This window comes from Pleurodeles waltl, chromosome 5, assembly GCF_031143425.1.
Source record: "Pleurodeles waltl isolate 20211129_DDA chromosome 5, aPleWal1.hap1.20221129, whole genome shotgun sequence".
Taxonomy (NCBI): Eukaryota; Metazoa; Chordata; class Amphibia; order Caudata; family Salamandridae; genus Pleurodeles; species Pleurodeles waltl.
Genome location: NC_090444.1, coordinates 1,765,771,753 through 1,765,789,326, shown reverse-complemented (window position 1 = coordinate 1,765,789,326; position 17,574 = coordinate 1,765,771,753). Strand labels below are relative to the sequence as shown.

The 17,574-nt window shown below is 45.6% G+C and overlaps 1 protein-coding gene across 1 annotated transcript in view; it reads right to left on the bottom strand.

Moving 5' to 3' along the window:
* The window catches only part of TMEM63A (transmembrane protein 63A), a 304,333-nt gene extending 297,106 nt beyond the window's left edge, over positions 1-7,227 (bottom strand). Inside the window, exon 1 of the mRNA XM_069236185.1 lies at positions 7,061-7,227. The gene's annotated coding sequence lies outside the window, so the exon portion shown is untranslated. The remainder of the gene's footprint in view (positions 1-7,060) is intronic.
* Between the last annotated feature and the right edge of the window lie 10,347 nt (positions 7,228-17,574).

The following is a 17,574-nucleotide window of genomic DNA, read 5'->3' as shown; positions in this document are numbered from 1 at the left end:
AGAAAAGATCTTAATTCATCTTTGTTCTTGGGAGCTTCTGCCTTCTTTATTGCATCCACCAGTGAGGATTTGGGTCTGAATCCGTCCTTGGAAATAATGTGCCCTAAATACTCTACTGAATTAACTCCTATGCGACACTTGTCTTTCTTCAAAGTAAGACCTGCTGTTTTTAACTTATTCAATACATTCATCAAATTGTTATTATGCTCTTCCTCATTAGCTCCATAAATTAGAATGTCGTCTTGGAAACAGAGTGTGCACCTAGCATCACCTAAAATGTGTTGCATTATTTTTTGAAAAACTGCTGCTGCTGAGGCCAGCCCAAAGGGCATCCCATTAAACATAAAAGAGCCGAAGGGAGTGGTAAAAGCAGTAAGCACTTTGGATTCGGGATGTAACAGTACCTGGTGATATGCACTCGACAAATCGAGAACCGAAAAGTAACCTGCTTCACCCATTGTGCTTAATAATTCATTAATCCTCGGAAGAGGATGCCTTTCTACCCAGATGTTCCTATTTAAATCTCTAAGGTCCACACATATCCTAATGTCATTGCCATTGTTTTTTTTTGCTACAACTATGGGGGCTAACCATTCTGAACTTTCAATAGGTTGTATAATACCTTGAGATTCCAATCTTTCAAGTTCTTTTTTGACTGCACCTTTCAATAAATGTGGAATAGATCTGGTTTTGTGTATTACAGGTTTAGCACTAGGCTTCAGTTTGATCTTATGCTGAAAAGTTTTAAGAAGACCCAATTCCTCACAAAAAATTTCAGGAAATTTCTGAAAAATTTGTTCATTAGCAATAGAGTTGTCTACCATTAAAACTTGTTCGGGATCGTTAGGATCTAACCTTATTCCAAGTTCTCTCTGATGTTGCCATCCCAGTAAACTAGACCCTTCCTCCACTGCGTAAATTTTCCCAACTGTAGACCGGCCCTTAAAAGAAATGACCGCTTTGAACATGCCCTTGAGAAGGATTGGATCCTTATTGTAACCCTTAGGGTTGACATCAGGTTTAGCTAACTCAATTTCATTGTCACTCTTCACATGCTTGAAATCATTCACATTTACTATGGTGAAAGGTGAACATGAATCCGCAAAGACTCTTATGTTTTTGTTATTGATCGATATGGTGCATTCAGGATATTGCGACGGAGCAGTATCTCTATCTTTGATTTGAAGTACAATCTTCTTAATTGTTTGGGAGTTGTCTTCCTACTTCTTATTATCAGATTCTACTTTAGACTGATTCTTACATACCCTAGCAAAATGGCCTCTTTTGTTACATTTCCTACAAACTGCTGATTTTGCTTGGCAAAAGGAAGAATTGGCTAAATGATTATTACTCCCACAACGAAAACACAATAGCCCACTCTTGACGCCAACTTGTTTGTGTGTAGGCTTATCACCAGTTTTTACCTTAAGAACATTCTCACTAGGTGCGTTATCTGTTATCTCATTTACCTGTTCAACAGAAGAGGAGGATCTGATCTCTTGTAGACAAATGGCCGTGTGCTCAATAGATTTTGCTATCTCAATAGCTTCTTGTAAATCAGGTTGTCTTTGAAGTAATTTCTCCTGTATTTTAATGTTATTTGTGCAACGGACCAATTGATCTCGTATGAGGGAGTCATTTAATTCTCCAAAATTACATAATGAACTTAGGCCTCTTAATGCAGCAATGTAGCTAACTACATTTTCTTGTTTACCTTGGACGCGAGAGAAAAACTTGTGGCGTTCAAGAACTACATTAACTCTATCCCCAAACTGTTTTTCAAGCTTAACATATGTAGTGACGTACTCATCTTGTGCTTGTCCATCAGGAATATGCGGTTACGGTAAGGATTCATATATCTTCCTGCCATGGGTACCTAAATTATGTAAAAGGATGTGCTGTTTCCTGATTGGGTTGAATTTATCCCCCCCAATAGCAATTAAATATGACTCAAATATCTTTATCCATTCTTTCCATGGCACATTCGGTTCCCCCATTTCGTTGAGAAAGGGTACTGGTTGAGACATGCCTGCAGCTGCCATTGTACCTGAATCAATTTTGGTACCAACAAATTTTACTTTAATATTAACTGTACTAATCAATACACCTTTAGCTGTAAATGTATATTCGTGTTGCAATGATAATAATAATGCCAAAAGAAAGCACTGCAAGGAAATCGCAAAGGAATACGCTAAGTAGAGTTACAATTAACTGCTTTTAAAATACATAGTGTAAAATTGTGAAGAAAATTAGAAGTACATTTATGCTGATATTGGAAATAATAATCATAAAGAAAGCTGTGCCTATCAGTACATTTATTTAAAAGAATACTCAAGCTGTGCCTGTCAGCGTGTTACCAGGCTCCGTTTCGTTAGTTCTTTGGTGAAGAGAAAGCTGTGCTTGTCAGCGCATTTATTAACAAGAATACTCAAGCTGTGCCTGTCAGCGTGTTAACAGGCTCCGTTTCGTTTGTTTCTCGGTGAAAAGAAAGCTGTGTCTGTCTGCGCATATATTTAAAATAAATTACTCAAGCTGTGCCTGTCAGCGTGTTAACAGGCTTATTCATTCAAAAAGCGCCTTTAATCCGATGTGTGCAATGTGACAGAAATGTTTCCTCATAGCCGTAAAGCCGCGTTGACTGAAAAACTCGAGCGTTCGACGGCGACTGCCTTCGTTTAGTCAATTTCAGCTCGGAATGCGCAGATTAAGCGCGGAATGCTTTTCCTAGACGCCACACACTTGACAGAAATGTTTCCTCAGAGCATTGAAGCCGCACTATCGCTATCACATTCGTCTAGTCAATTTCAACCCGCCGTAATTAGAGCGGAATGCTTTTTCCTAGATGCCTGCTCTCTGAACCGTTACCTCAGGTCACGATCCTCGAAGCTCAGGGCAAGAAAACAAATATACCGCCTTTGACAGACTCGCTAATTTTAGTTTTCAGTAATAGAGCGGAATGCTGGTTCCTCGAAGCGCGCAGTTGCTGGAAATTTACCTCATGTTGGAAATTAAAGTTTAAAAAAACGAACGCGTCTACTTGACAGACTCGCTGTAGTAATTCTTCAAGAACGAGTCAACCAATGCAGGAATTAAGGCTGTTTAATCGGTACTCACGATGACTACGCTTGTCACCTAGCCGCTTGCCGTGCTTGAAAGCTTCATCGCAGTAAACTTACAAAGTTCTCAGATAGCAGTTGAAGAACAATGATAGGAGGGGTGGAGCTGGCGATGTCCCCTCACACACCAACTCGTCGCCAGTGATATAAAGTCGAAGTCCAAGGGAAATTCAAGTAAGACTTTATTCCAACTCCAATGCTCCAACTGCTTACTCTCTTCACAGGTCACTACCTCACAGAGCCAACTGACCTCCCGCTCTCCCAACATTCCGATCGATCCAAAATCCAACACAGGGGGAAAACACTAGGGAAGATATCATCCCATACAATGATTAACCTAATACTATATTAATGTGAATAGATTCCATAACTTACATAATGCGACTTTTTATAACTATTACTATAACAACTACATCACAACACGGTGTCTTCCAAGAGAGCTTGTTTACTTTTCTTTCTCTGACTTCAAAGTGAGAGGATTTATGTGAAAATCTTGCTGGATACTGGGGAAGGAAAGAGTTTTTTCTAGCACACAATGTTTAAACTGTATTTCAAAATATATCAGAATTATGATCACACAAATGAAGAACGTTTTGTTATTTCTGAAGTGTGCTGGCAACAAATATTTTACTGTGATAAAAATTAATCATTAAACTATGTTATGCATTTTCCACATATTTTTGTCTGTTCACTTTATAGTTTTATTAGCAAAACTATATGTCTCTGCAAATGTAATGGTCATTTCATTTGAAAATGTGTTGCTGTAATGGCAGTGTGCTACCACACAATGAATACTCCACTCTAGGCCATGCCACTCCACACCACTGCACTCTACTCTGCACCACACCACTGCTCTCTGCACCACACTATGCCACTGCAATCTACGCCACACCTCTCTAGTCTACCCTGTATCACTCTGCTCTATGCCAGTGTACTTTTCACCACTCTACACCACTCCAGCCTAGGCCACACCAATCTACTCTGCACAACTCCACTCTGCACCACTGCCCTCTGCTCTTAGCCAATACACTGTGCTCCAGTACACTTTAATCTGTAACACTGAACTCTATGCCCCTGCACTCTCCACCACTTTACTCTACACAACTGCACTCTAACCTGCAGACTCCACTCTACAACAATCTCTTCTATGCCACTCCACGCCAGTCTAGTCCAGTCTGCACCACTGTAAGCCAATGCACTCTGCATCACTGTACTCTACACCACTGCACTCTGACACTCTACTCTGCAACCCTGCACTCTCTGCCACTGCACTCTATGCCACCATAACCTACTGTGCACCACTCTGCACTCTATACCACTCGACTCTGTGCCACTGCCCTCTGCATCACTCAACTACACCACTCTACGCCACTGCACTCTACTCTGTGCCACTCCTCTCTCCGTCACTGCATGACGCTGCATTGTATACTGCTGAATTCAGTGCCACTTCACTCCATGTAAGTCCACTCTGCTCTATGCCACTCTAATGCATGCCACTCTACGTGACTCCACACTATGCCATTCTAATACATGACACACCCTGCCACTGCACAACACTCCACACCACTCATCCCTATGCTGCTAACTTTTACCCATGATGAACAGCGGTCAAGCTGGTGTACAACATGGCTGAAAGACATTGGCAAAACCAATAGCTCTTCCACGGGCAACACCTATTGGCTTTGCCAATGCTTGTTTGTAGACAGAGAGCAGTAGGCAATGGGCACTAACCCAATCTTTAAAAGGCTCCCCTTATGCCACTGACTCGATTAATGGGCCTACAGTGAATGCACCCTTCTGTTGCAACCACACAACACTCCGCCATCCCTATGACAGACTGCACTATGTAGGTGCCTATATGTACAAGTAGTAAAAACAAACGATGCACTTAATGGTACAGAACAAATGGCGAACGTCCAGCAGACCACATTAGGCAGAGCACCTTCCATACATCAAACAGCCCATCTATGCAGCACAGCCAGCTGTCCCGTGGCTCCCAGGCACTAAGAAACTAAACAAACTTCCAGCACTTTACAGAACACTTTGCACACGTCCTAGACATGCAAGGGCCATTTATCAATGCCACGTGAACATCCCCTCCAAGGAGGCACCGATGCTGGCATCACCAGGGGTGGAGTTATCAGCCGTACGAGTGAGACCCTGAGGGGGCCTTAGAAATGAGGAATCACCGGGGGAAACCGGTAATTCTGGTCCTAATGCCTCGTTTCTTCCTGGTGCTCCAGCACAGTTACGTTAGCTTGAATTTCTGGTTGAAAAGTTCGAGTTTATCTGGACTTTGTAATTTGGGGCGGGGGGAGTGGTGGGGGGTTAACATGGCACTGGTAAGGAGGTCCATAATCACCAACTCCACAGATAATGTATAAACTATCAGCAAAACCTCTGTTTTCACCAAAATCACAGGCGCCCAGCTCAATGAATAAAACGCAGCCCCCAAAACTAGAACATGCCCAGAACACAATACCTGGAACACATCACCACAAGCTAAACCAGACTGATGGTAACTCATTCATATGGCTGGCAAAAGCGCTATGCGGCACACGCGAAGGGAAAATGGGCGCTATACAAACACTGGTAAACATAAAATATACCATCTGTGTGGCGCCGAAGGCTAATGCACACCATTATTCATGTAAGTCAAAAGCACTGTTTGTAAAAATAAAAAACACAGAGTGCTGGAACGGAAATATCGCTCTGAATACCCCTGTGGATTAGAGGCCCACGAAGCACTTGTTGTGAAGGCGCAGGGCTGGGGCACAGTTTCACACCAGTTGTGTTTCATTACCCAGGGAAGGCAGAGGAAGGCCCTGAGCCTAGGACACATGGTTACTGTGCTTGAATATAATTGTTCCTTAGAATTGCCATTTTGGTCTAGCCTTTGGCAGGAACAGAAGAGGGGGCGGTTAAGAGGCCCTTGTTAGGTCTTGCCATTGACACCTTCAAACAACAAGGACCTTATGCCATCAAGAGTTCAAAAAAGTATGTGTGCTTAGGCTGGTTAAAGATGTAAGAAAAGTACTGGCCCTTTGCCATAGGTGCCTTCTATGTAGTATTTAGCTGTGTACGCATTTTAAGTTCAAAAGTTGCAACACAAACGTCATCTCCTCCTCCGATCCTTCACATAACAGTACCCCTTGGTGTTAACTTTATTAATACAGTCTGTTCAAAAAGGGGGCCACACTCCTGGATTCCATATTGTAGGAGCCCACCACGTGTGTCCAATACGGGATTCTATTTCTAGAGTCGCAGCGGGCAACGCACACAGTAGCCTAACTATTATAGAACACTTCTGACAATGCCAGCAGACCCATTGGCATTGCCAATGCTTGTTTTCAAATGGGACGATGTTGTCAATCTTAAAATGTCCCCTTCTCGAAGAAGGGGAAGGGGTTTTTCTGCACAGGGTTTTCAGACTTGCTGAGCTCAGAGGCAGCCAGAAATCCCCTCTCCCGTGCGGTTCGCGGAGTTGGGAAACCGCGCACAGATCACAGCAGCATCGCCCGACTCCCGGCCTCGGACCGGCGCGGAGGGAACAGGGGACGAGCTCAGGGATGTCTCCGTGTACAAGGGAAGCACTGCCCGGGGGCTCTGGTTTGCGCACTCCCGGCCTCTGCCACCCCCGACAACACAAACCGCGGCAGTCTGACAGCACATTTTAATGCTGTATTCGAAACTAAGTTTTTATAATACAGAAAGCGAAAAGTAATAGCGCCTTGAAAAGAAAACAATTGAAACTTAGTCAGAAGTAGTTAAAAGTCACAACAACAATGACACAAAGTTAAAGGGAGACTGCAGGAAACATCTGTTGAAGTTCCAGTCACGTTACTCTGGAAGGTAATCGGGGAGGGCTGGGGCGCTGTTGCACAAGAGCCCTCCCCGGACTGCAGGTGCCTGCGCGCCCCAGCACCGGGGGTGGGGGTTCTTACCTGGCGAGCCCACACTCCCAGCTGCGCCTATGCCGGGCTCCTCACATCCCGCTCGGGAAAAGTTTCTGAAGTGAAAGCGACAGGTCCGGGTCCGCCCATGCGCGCCGAGGCGGGGCCTGGGACACTGAGCACAGCCCGGACCGGCCTTCCGCCCTGGACAGCCTCCGCCCCTCCCCTTCGGCACCCCTGCTACACTGCGGGTGGTACAGCGCCCTGAGGCCCTGTAGCAGCCGCAGCGCTCTGTTCTCCGCGACTCCGGGGACTCGGCTGGATGGCGGGAGAGCTTTTACTGGCTCCGAGCTCTTCCTCGGAAATGGGTCGAGGCAGCCGATTGCGACATGTTTGAGAGGAAACACGCATCTTTCGTATTTCGAGCTTGTTCTGGAAGGGCCCGCTGCTGGTACTGCGGAATTTGCTGAACACGGTCTGCATTCCGTATCAGCATGGCAGCTTTGCCGCCACTTGCTGTAATAATCCGGCTGAATATAAAGATTTGTGGCCGGTTCAGAGCTGCCTGCATCACCCTCCAATGGCAGATATTCATTTTGCACACACAAAGACCATCATGTAGCTTAGCATCGCAACAACCAGGTGATGGATGGAATGCTTGAATCAATTTCAGCCACCAGCAGTGCTTGGGCTGCATCCAAGTCCATCGTTTTTCACCCACGGGCCACCTGAGTTTGGACCCAGCCCTACGCAAATCAGTCTTTACCCTCTCGGGTAGGAACAGTCCTGCCTGAACTGCTGGGCCAGGCCCTACCTGAACCGGAACACAAGCAACCCAGGACCAGTTTTGTCCTTGCTGGGGCTCATCAGTCAGGTATAGCTTGGTTCCAGTGACACTGTGAGCACGAGACCCACGTATGGGCATACCCGGTGCGCTTAGGGCATCAAGTACAACAGCAAGCTGATGGCTGGAATGCTTGAATTAATCTCAGCCACTAGCAATCGCTCAGGGTTGCATCCCAGTACATGCGGCCCAAGTAATTACCAGTGACTGAGTTTAATTCAAGCATTCAATACATCACTTTTATGTTTACATCAAAACAAATAAAGACAGCACAATACACAATAAACCCTCAATAGCAAAGTGTGAGCACCTGGAGTAGGGTACGAAGATTGCTAGCTATGAATGTGACACCGGTTTCTTGTTTTTTTCCTCTCTCTCTCTCTCTCTCTCTCTCTCTCTCTCTCAATGGAGGTGTAGTCCCCGGAGCCTGCCTGCCTCACACTGGAGAATGGACGGTCTGCAGACCGGCCGGAAGCGATCCCCTAGAAAGGTAAGGTGAGCAGATCGAGGTCCTTAGCCAGCTGGAGGGAGGAGCAGCATGTAGATATCAGCAAAACGCCCCCTGACACATAAGACCTAATGGGGAGTTGCCCACCAGCTGTGGCCATCTTGGACCCAAGAGCACCTGCACATCGAAATGGACCTTGTGCAGAGCAAATTGGGTGATGAGAGCCCTAGGGAGTCCACTTGGGCCCTGAAACCACTGGAGGCCTGACTGTGCTGTTCAAGCCACCTCTACCGGGTAAGCAGGCTTGGGGATAGCTGACCCGACAAACTGCTCGAGGAAAGGCCACACACTAGACTCCTCGGCAAATCTGTGAGTCCGAAATCACCAGAGGCCTTGCCCCCCAACCCCCTTCCCAGCTGCCTGAGCTGCTTCTTGGATCTCTAGGGCAGGCGGGCTGGGGGATAATTGACCCTATCATGCTTGACGGAGGGCTACACACTGGATTTCTTGGCATAGCTGGGCATGGACACGTGATGACTCATCTGCTTGGCCATGGAATATAAGGCGGGAGATGCAGCTCTATCAGAGGTTTCAAGGAGGGAATGGGCCATCTAGCTGCTCTACTGATTGAGATGGGTAAGGACAGGGGTTCCTATAGGTGTTGGGCAAAGATGGATAAGTACACCACCCCCACAGTGGACCAGTTGAGTGAACATAGTGCAGCATCCCCGCCTCAATGGGCAACTAAAGAGTTTGGAAGTAGCAAAATCCTGCGTGCGATTTAAACCTCTTGTGAGGTGGTGGAGACCAAAATTGGTGAACTGGGGTCAGACAATGCCCTGCTCCACCAAGAACTTTGCAATGTTGCCAGGAGAGTCACAGAAGCAGAAGGGAGAGTTGCCACCTTGGAAGATGAAATGAATGACCTTAAGATGAAGGGTATTAGTTTAGTAGTGGTCACTCACCCAAATGGTAGAGGCCCGTGCCGAGTATGCCAGAAACTGATCACATAGGAATAAAATGAGATTTGTGAGATTTCTGGAGGGGGCCTGGCCGCAGCCCTGGAAGCCATCCTAAAACATTGGCTGCAATCCTGGATTCCAAAAGGCACTCTCCCAGTGGTTTGTCATTGAACGCGTTCACAGGGCTATCATCCAACAGCCCCTGCCAGTCGCAGCTCTGCGTCCCATGATCATAAAGATTATCAACCACTGTGGTCGAGATTCATTCTGCGAGTCGCATGTACAGGAGAAACACTACATCATCAAGGAGTGAGAATCATGATTTTCTCTAAGTAAAATGGTTCAACAACAACGTAAATCATTTGAAGCTGTTAAGAAGAAACTGAGGGAACTGTTACTACAATACATGTTGATTTTTCTTGCTAAGCTTGACAAGATCGATCAGTCCTGTTCCTACATGTTTGAAACTCCTGAAGAGTCCTGGGATTGGGCTGCCATGACCCTCTGCCCTTCCTGGGGGAGATGGACTCCCACCCGTGGCCCACCGAACCTGACGCTACTAAACCAGTGGTTCCCAACCTTTTGATTTCTGTGGACCCCCACTTTATCATTACTGGAACCCGGGGACCCCCTCTGACTCATTGAAATCTGGGAACCCCCCCCCCCCCAGTGAATACTGGGGACCTAATCTGTTAATATTATTTAATTTTCTAAGCACTCGCGCGGACCCCCTGAGAAGGCTTCGTGGACCCACAGGGGTCCCCGGACCACAGGTTGGGAAACACTGCACTAAACCATGAAGGCGGCCGAAGTCCCAGAGGGGCGCCCCGCGGCAGATGAGTTCACCAGATTCCTCGGATTCAGACTGTAGAGATCCCAATCCAGCGGAACAGCGCTTACAGCAAGTCCAGATCTCTGATGGAGGCTGTATGGCCTGTCAGGGGGCTTAGCTTACGGTGGAGAACCTTCTCTGGGGAATGACGAATGATACTCCAGACAGGCCTGATGTCTGATTTCTGCACATGCCCTCTACACATTGAAGCAAGCGAGAAGGGGACCGTGTGGTGGTGGGGGGATTTTGCTTTTACCAGGCCCCCAGCATGGGGGGGTTCGGAGTGGGTATAAGTTCCTATATTAGAAGGAGGTCCACTTCTAATGCCTAGTTTGACATAGTCACAGTGTTTGGGAGTCTGTGGGCAAAAGATGCCTCTGTGGAAGAAGTATGGGGGAGCTATTGGGGCAATTGTGAAGTTACTGTTTTTTGTTTTGAATCAGTTTTCATGTTACACTGTTATCCAATGCATCCACACCCCACTCCAACAGGTTCCCACACAGCTACATGTACAGAGGGCGTTCACTAACCAGAGCTCATACACGTCATACACCCATATACCCAATAACTGAGTTTCAAGTGTTGTCCTGAAATGCTAACGGCCTGCTCGATCGGGTTAAATGTACGGTTGTTGCACTATGTTCAAAGACTTGGGCCAGACCTGCTCCTCTTGCAGGAGACTCACCTGCTGGGTGCCAACTGTCTTTTCCTGCATGGGTATGGGTATGCTAGATTCACTAGGGGCTCTAGGTGAGTGGCTTTCTGCTTGTGGGTACCCAAACGCTTTGGGACCAGCTAGGCTGCTACATGGGGATTGAAACACTATAACATTCTCAGTGTATAGATACTGCACCAGCTGCAGATGCCACAATTAGGTAAACATACTGATATTATGGTGTGGTTAGCTACCAGCGTCACAATATTAGGGGTGGGGGCTACAATTCTGTCCCTAGACCACAGCTAGACACAATGGGTCCCCCTAACGGAAAACACTTGGAGACGGCTAAAGAACATGGCACTTGGTTAGACTCACTGGGCCTCATTGATGCCTGGAGGACCTGGCATCTGCAAGACTGCACATAACCCCCATTTCTCTGTGTGTGCTGGGATGCACTCGTGCATAGCTCTCATGTTCCTCTCCGCCACTGACATGATGCACAGCAGCAACTATCCTTCCTAGAGGGATATCTGACCATTTCCCAATCACCCATCTCATAGGGACCCCCTTGTGTTATAAGAGAGCCACATGGCGCCTCAACGCCTTGCTCCTTGTAGATGACCAATTCACAGAAGTATTGGCCAGGAAACTAAAGTCATTTTTCGAGATGAATGAGGGCTCGGTGGCTGCGAGAGGTACATTGTGGGCGACCGGCAAGACTGCGATCAGAGGGTTGGCTAAAGCATAACACAAACAGATGGTGCGAGATAAGAGTAAAAAGTTTACAGACCTACAGGACCACATCAAACAGCTGGGAACAAAGAGCCAGATTTAGATTTTGGCAAAGGGGAATACTCCGTCAAAAACAGGATGGATATCCTGTCCACCGTATTACAATCCCATTATATCGTATGAGGATTGTAATATGGCGGACAGGACATTCGTCACTTCGGTGACAGAGTATTCCATCTGCCAAGATCTAAATCAGGCCCACAGTCACTGATGTGTCCGAGATCCTGAGAAGACGGATCAAGCTCAACCGGACCTCGCTCCGGTGTCTCACACCTCTCTCAATATCTCCTCTGCCTCCACTCCGACTCATTGCAAACCTCATTCTACTACTGTGATCTCCAAGATAACCCTTTCTGGTCTACCCTCCTCTATCTTTCCATGAATCCCCCCCACACCTCATTTTACTACTATGATCTACCAAACAACCCTTTCTAAGTTCTTCCCTCATGTAGCCCTCCTTTGACTCATCCTAAACCTCATTTTACTAGTATGATCTCCCTAATCTATTTCTAGATACTCTTTGCCTCCTTCAACTCTCCTTTTACTTATCCCAAACCTCATCTTACTATTATGATCCTCCAAATAACTTTCTAGATTCTTCTCTCTTCTATCCCTCCATTATCCTATTCAATCCAACTAACAGGCACCGCTCAAATTAACTCATATTTTCCTAAACTAATCCACCACCTTGAGTAGCGTGCTACTCACCAAAAAGTGCTTCAAGTCCTCGTCAGGACTAGTAAGCAATATATAAATGCAATTACTTGGTGAGGCGCAACAGTGTTGGCAGGAGTCCATCCGAAGAGTATATGAACATGGGCACAAGAGTGTGAAGCTTCTATGCTAGCTAGTCTTTGAGAGTCAGGAGTCCAGGTTAATCTCCCACATTGCAGGCCCAGATAGGAGACTGTTCCACACATCCATTGAACTACTGAGGGGTTTGTAAATTATTATGAGTCACTCTATAAGCAACATCCACAGCCACTGAGGGAACAAAGTACTCCCCATTGGGCAGGATATCTCTTCCACAGCTTAGAAAACCTCAGCAGAGTGGATTAGAGGCTCCCCTTACATTACAGGAAATAGGATCAGCGCTACAGGACATGCACGGATGGAAGATCCCAGGCCCTATGGCATCTCTCTCGAATATTATCATAAGTTTCAGGAAATCATTGGCCCTCGCCTTCTCAAACTATATGCAGAAGTGATGGAGCGGGACCTGGCAATGATAGTCATATTTCCCAAATCCGGCACCGAGGGGATCAATGTGCATCCTACCATCCCATCTCCATAATCAACCCCAACATGATCATTTTTGCTAAGATACAAGCCAATAGGCTGCAGGGAATTTTAGACACCTTGGTCCACCTTGATCAGTGGAGCTTTATGCCAAATCTCAGCATCCACCACTGTATTAGGTGTGTCAATGTAGCAATGGCTCGAGCTATCACTATCCCGAATTCCCTGTCACTTTTGCTCTTTGACTTCGAGAAGACCTTCAATACAGTAAAGTGGTCCTATTTGGAGAAGGTACTTGTGAGTATATAGCTTGGCCCTAAATGTTGGGGTTATGTTAAAGTCCTGTACCGTGAACCTTCAGTACAGGTGTTGATCAACGGTTTGTTCTCACCAGCATTCCCAATTAGTGGGGGCACCAGACAGAGGTGGCCTTTATCCCCCTCTTTATTTGCCTTAGTCCTCAAGTCCTTCGCTCGGGTGGTTAGATGTGACAATACTACATAGAAGTGAGTATTCCCAGCCCAGATTACTTCGAAAGAAAAGGGGTATTTTCTTTCTATGTGATCCTTACCCACTCTAGTAGTGGCATGCCCCGTCATTGGGTCCACACCTGCCTCTAAAGGCCAGGGTCAGTTAAACAATATTCCAGGGAGCAGTTTGATATAAACCCTAACGGTGACTTTATAGATAAAAATGCTTCGAGTCAGCCAAAGGTGTCCCTTTATTAGAGGTCAAAGCGGGTATGAGTTAAAATCACCCCGTGGGGACTGCTGGGATTTTATGGTCTTAAGACCCTCACTTAAGCTGTCAATATTTTTCAGTCCCTATCTATGGCCTACAAAGACTTGCTTCAATGTCAACATGCAATCAGTCCAACTGAACACATGAAACATGCAGTGCTAGAACTTGCATGCAAAGACTACATTAACTCGCCTTCTCCAATCACAAGCAGGGCCATGGTACCTGAAAGAGAGAACAACAAGAACAAACAACAACATACTATCTGTGAATTGCCTCTTCTAATATTGTTGTCATTAGGAAATTGCTTAGAGGGTGAATACTAGAGAGAAAGGAGGCATACAAGTGTCAGACCTCCTCGGTGAACCGTGAGTAAAAGCAATGTCGTGTGCAAAAACACAGAATGCACCACAAACAGAACAGCAAGGATTCATGCTCGCTTTGATAATCTTGCATGCAAATATTGTCCTGCAACAAGTGAAGTGTTGCAAACATCACAAAAAGTGTAACACTTTCAGGAATCCAACATACCATGATAAATGCACCTTAATATCACAGCAATCACAGTAAGGGTAGACATACGTGAGATGAAAAACTCAAAAAGAACAGCCAGACTAGCATACTTGGGGTTACCACTAAAAACATCATGAGGCAGGGGGTATGACCCTGTAGTCACACACTGGTGTACTATGTCTCAGGAGGGGGAGGGGGGGATAAGGAGACATTTTTCCACCTAATACCAGTGTGTAGTCAAAGCACTTGTTATAATGAAACAGAGCAAGGGAATTAAGTAGCGGTCAAGATGTGCCCCTGCAGGGTCAGAGGGGAAGCTCCCTTCTCATGTCATTAAGGGTAGCAGGCCTCAGATCCACCTAGTAGTGTACCCGTTTGTGTCCCGCTTGTACTGTCAGTGGCGGTGAGTGAGCGGATTTAAAAGCACTGCCCTGCTGGCGTGTGCATGGCTGGGGGCATGTTGTGTAAGTGGCGTGATCAGTAGGACAAGCTAGCGTCCTGACGTGTTATCCTTGTTAATAAAAATAGAAAAAATCCTGTTGCAGACTGAAAAAAAGCCCTTTGTGTGAGATAACTCCATATATGAGGACCTCACCTGGTATTGAGCCCTGCCTGCCGCTGTAATTATATACACGTCTTGAAGAAGAATATAAAAAAATCAACACAAGGAGATCCCAAAATGTGCGGCAAAATTGGGAAAAAGGGAAAACTATTGAGGAAAAACAGTACATCGGTGTACAACAATTCAGTATGAAAAACAAAAAAAAAGTATGCAAGTAGCAAAAATAGTACGCAATTGAGAAAAGGCATGAAATGAACACGGGGGCATACTGCTTTTTATTCCACCCACTTAAGAAAAAGGAGGTTATCTGGCCTAGGGGAGCTCGAGTAAAAAGACTCAGCTCCCTGTAGTCTCGGAGCAGTTCTCTTTTTTGATTTGCCAAAATGGAAGTACTAAAACCAAATCAAGTGGTCTCCATAGTGCTATAAGAAGGGAAGGTGAGGTTAGAGGGAGGAAAAATGGAGCCAAACAATTAGGATTCCCATATCCCTGCTTCATCACAGGGTGGGGAACAGAGGGAGTGATCTCATCTGGAGAGTAAATCATTTGGAAGGTCAAGTATGTGGATAGGTCTACCACTGTTTAGGGAATATCTTTCATGATGGGGAATTGAGGTAATCGGACAGAATCTCATCATGTAAGCCAGTTGTGCGTGTTTTAAGTCTATAGATCCATCATTGTTCCCTCTCAATGAGAGACCCAGGGCTGGCAGACTTCGATGATAGCTTTTTAATAATGGTCCAGAACATGTCATTTTCGTTGTGTCTTTTTTTAAGGAAATGGGCTGTCATCTTTGTGGAAGCCTTCCTGCAGCCGATGGTGCTCCTATGCTCATCAATTCTCAATTTTCTGTGTATTCATACCAATGTACTTCAGTCTACAAGGGGACTCTTATTAGATAAATCACGGTTTCAGAATTGCGATTTGTGTGTGAAGGTTGTTCTCACTGATTGGGTAAGCCCAAATCCAAGAATCTTGTTTGTCTAGTTAAGGGACACATAGTACATTGCCCACATGGGTGGTGTCCGCTGACAAGTGGGGAGGGGCTGGAGGTCCCAAAGGGTGTTCCATTTTGACAAGGAATGCTGTCTAGGTCTTTTGTGAACCAGGCAATCTCTTATACTCCTGTTCCTCCTGAAGTGAAACATTGGTTTTTCGTATAACAGTCAGTTGGAAGTCAAACTTCGACAATGTTTTATTACGATTTTCTTTATGGCCTTTGAAGAATTGTTGAACTTTGTTACGCAATTTATTTGTTACGCAGATGAGGTTCCAACAAGGATTCTTGAGCAGTATACCGGGCATGTTTCTTGGCTTTGGGGGTTACTCTCTCAGGATAACCCTTTTCCTGTAACTTTACTGGCCAGAGAGTTAGATTCACGTTTGAAATTCTCCAGCTCAGAACAATTTCTTCTGATGTGTAGGATCTGGCCCATAGAAAGATTTTCTTTTAAGGTTCGAGGGTGGGCTCTGTTGAAGGGAAGGAGGCTATACTTTTCAGTAGATTTAGTGAACAAAGTAGTGGAAAAAACCTCAATTCGTGGTTCTAACTGTAACATCAAGAAAGGACACTTCATGAGTGTCTGAAGGCATAGTGAAAGTCAGGAAGGGATTCCTAGGATTTAACCAATTAAGGAACGCAGAGAGATCTTCATAATCCCCTGCCAGATAGTTAAGATATTGTCTTTGTAGCGGTGCCACAGACATATCTTGACTTCATTGGGGTCGTCAGACCAAATATTGTTATGTTTGAACCAATACATACAGAGGCATGCAATGCTGGAAGCAAACATGCTCTCCATTGAAGTCCTATGTTGTTGGAGATACAGCTAAGAGAGAGCAAGTCCTGCCAATTACCAGATCCAGTCAATGGGTGCCGCCCAACCACATTTGGTGTCGTTTAGAAAAGCGGTAATTATTCTCAGACTTTCTTCCTGAGGGATACTTGTGTACAAGGCCTCCACATCTAGGCAGACCATGCTCGCGATTCTGGGGTCATATGTTACTTCCCTCAAGATATTGAAGAAATGCTTAGTGTACTCGACATAGAATCTTGTTTTCTCAACAAGGGGTCGCAGGAACCAGTTGAATTGGGAAAGGGGTTCCAATATTGACTCAATTCCTGACACGATCAGACGTCCGGGGGGAGGAAGTCGCCCCTTGTGTATCCTAGGTAGAGCATAGAAATAAGGTAACCTGGGTTTTTTGAGTTGGTAAAAACTGCTTGCTTTACATTGATCTATTCATCTTTGGCTTCATCCACCAACTTCTTGATTTCATTCTATGGGATCCGCTCCAAGGACCTCATAGTCCCTCTCATCTCTCAATAGGGACATGCAGGCTTTCCGGTAGTCCCCTTAGAGATGGTTCACAATGTCACCCCCTTTGTCAGCAGGTTTTATTACTAGATGGGTCCTCTTGTCTAGTGTACATCTCTCCCTGTTGGATAGATTTTGGAATCCCTTCAAGTGATTCCACCTCCGTTTTCATGGCCTCCTCAAATGCTATCACCTTTGGTGGTGTGTGGTGAACAGGGGAGGTTAGAAAAATGACTTCTTGCTTAGGTCTGTGTGGCCGCCTTCCACATCTGTCTGTGGTTTGTTTTTGATAAAAACTTTCATCTTGATTTTGCAGAAGAATTCCGCCAATTCGCACCCCAGTATAAACTTGTTCAAACCTGGTGTAAGGACAAAACTAAGACATTTATTTAGGACTGCCATCTCATCTTCAGCTAGTGTTTCCGTGTTAAAGAGGGGTCTGGAGAATACACTCTCCCTTGTACTCCAATATTACACAGAACTGTGTATTCCCAGCTGAGAACTGTAAGACTCCTTCTCAAGGCACAAACCTGGTCTATTACTTCAAAAGATTAGTTATTTTCTCTACATGTGACCCTCACCCACTCTAGTATTGCATGCTTCATCATTGGTAGCAGCCAGCCCCTAAAAGGCAGGGTAGAGTCAACCATATTCCAGGT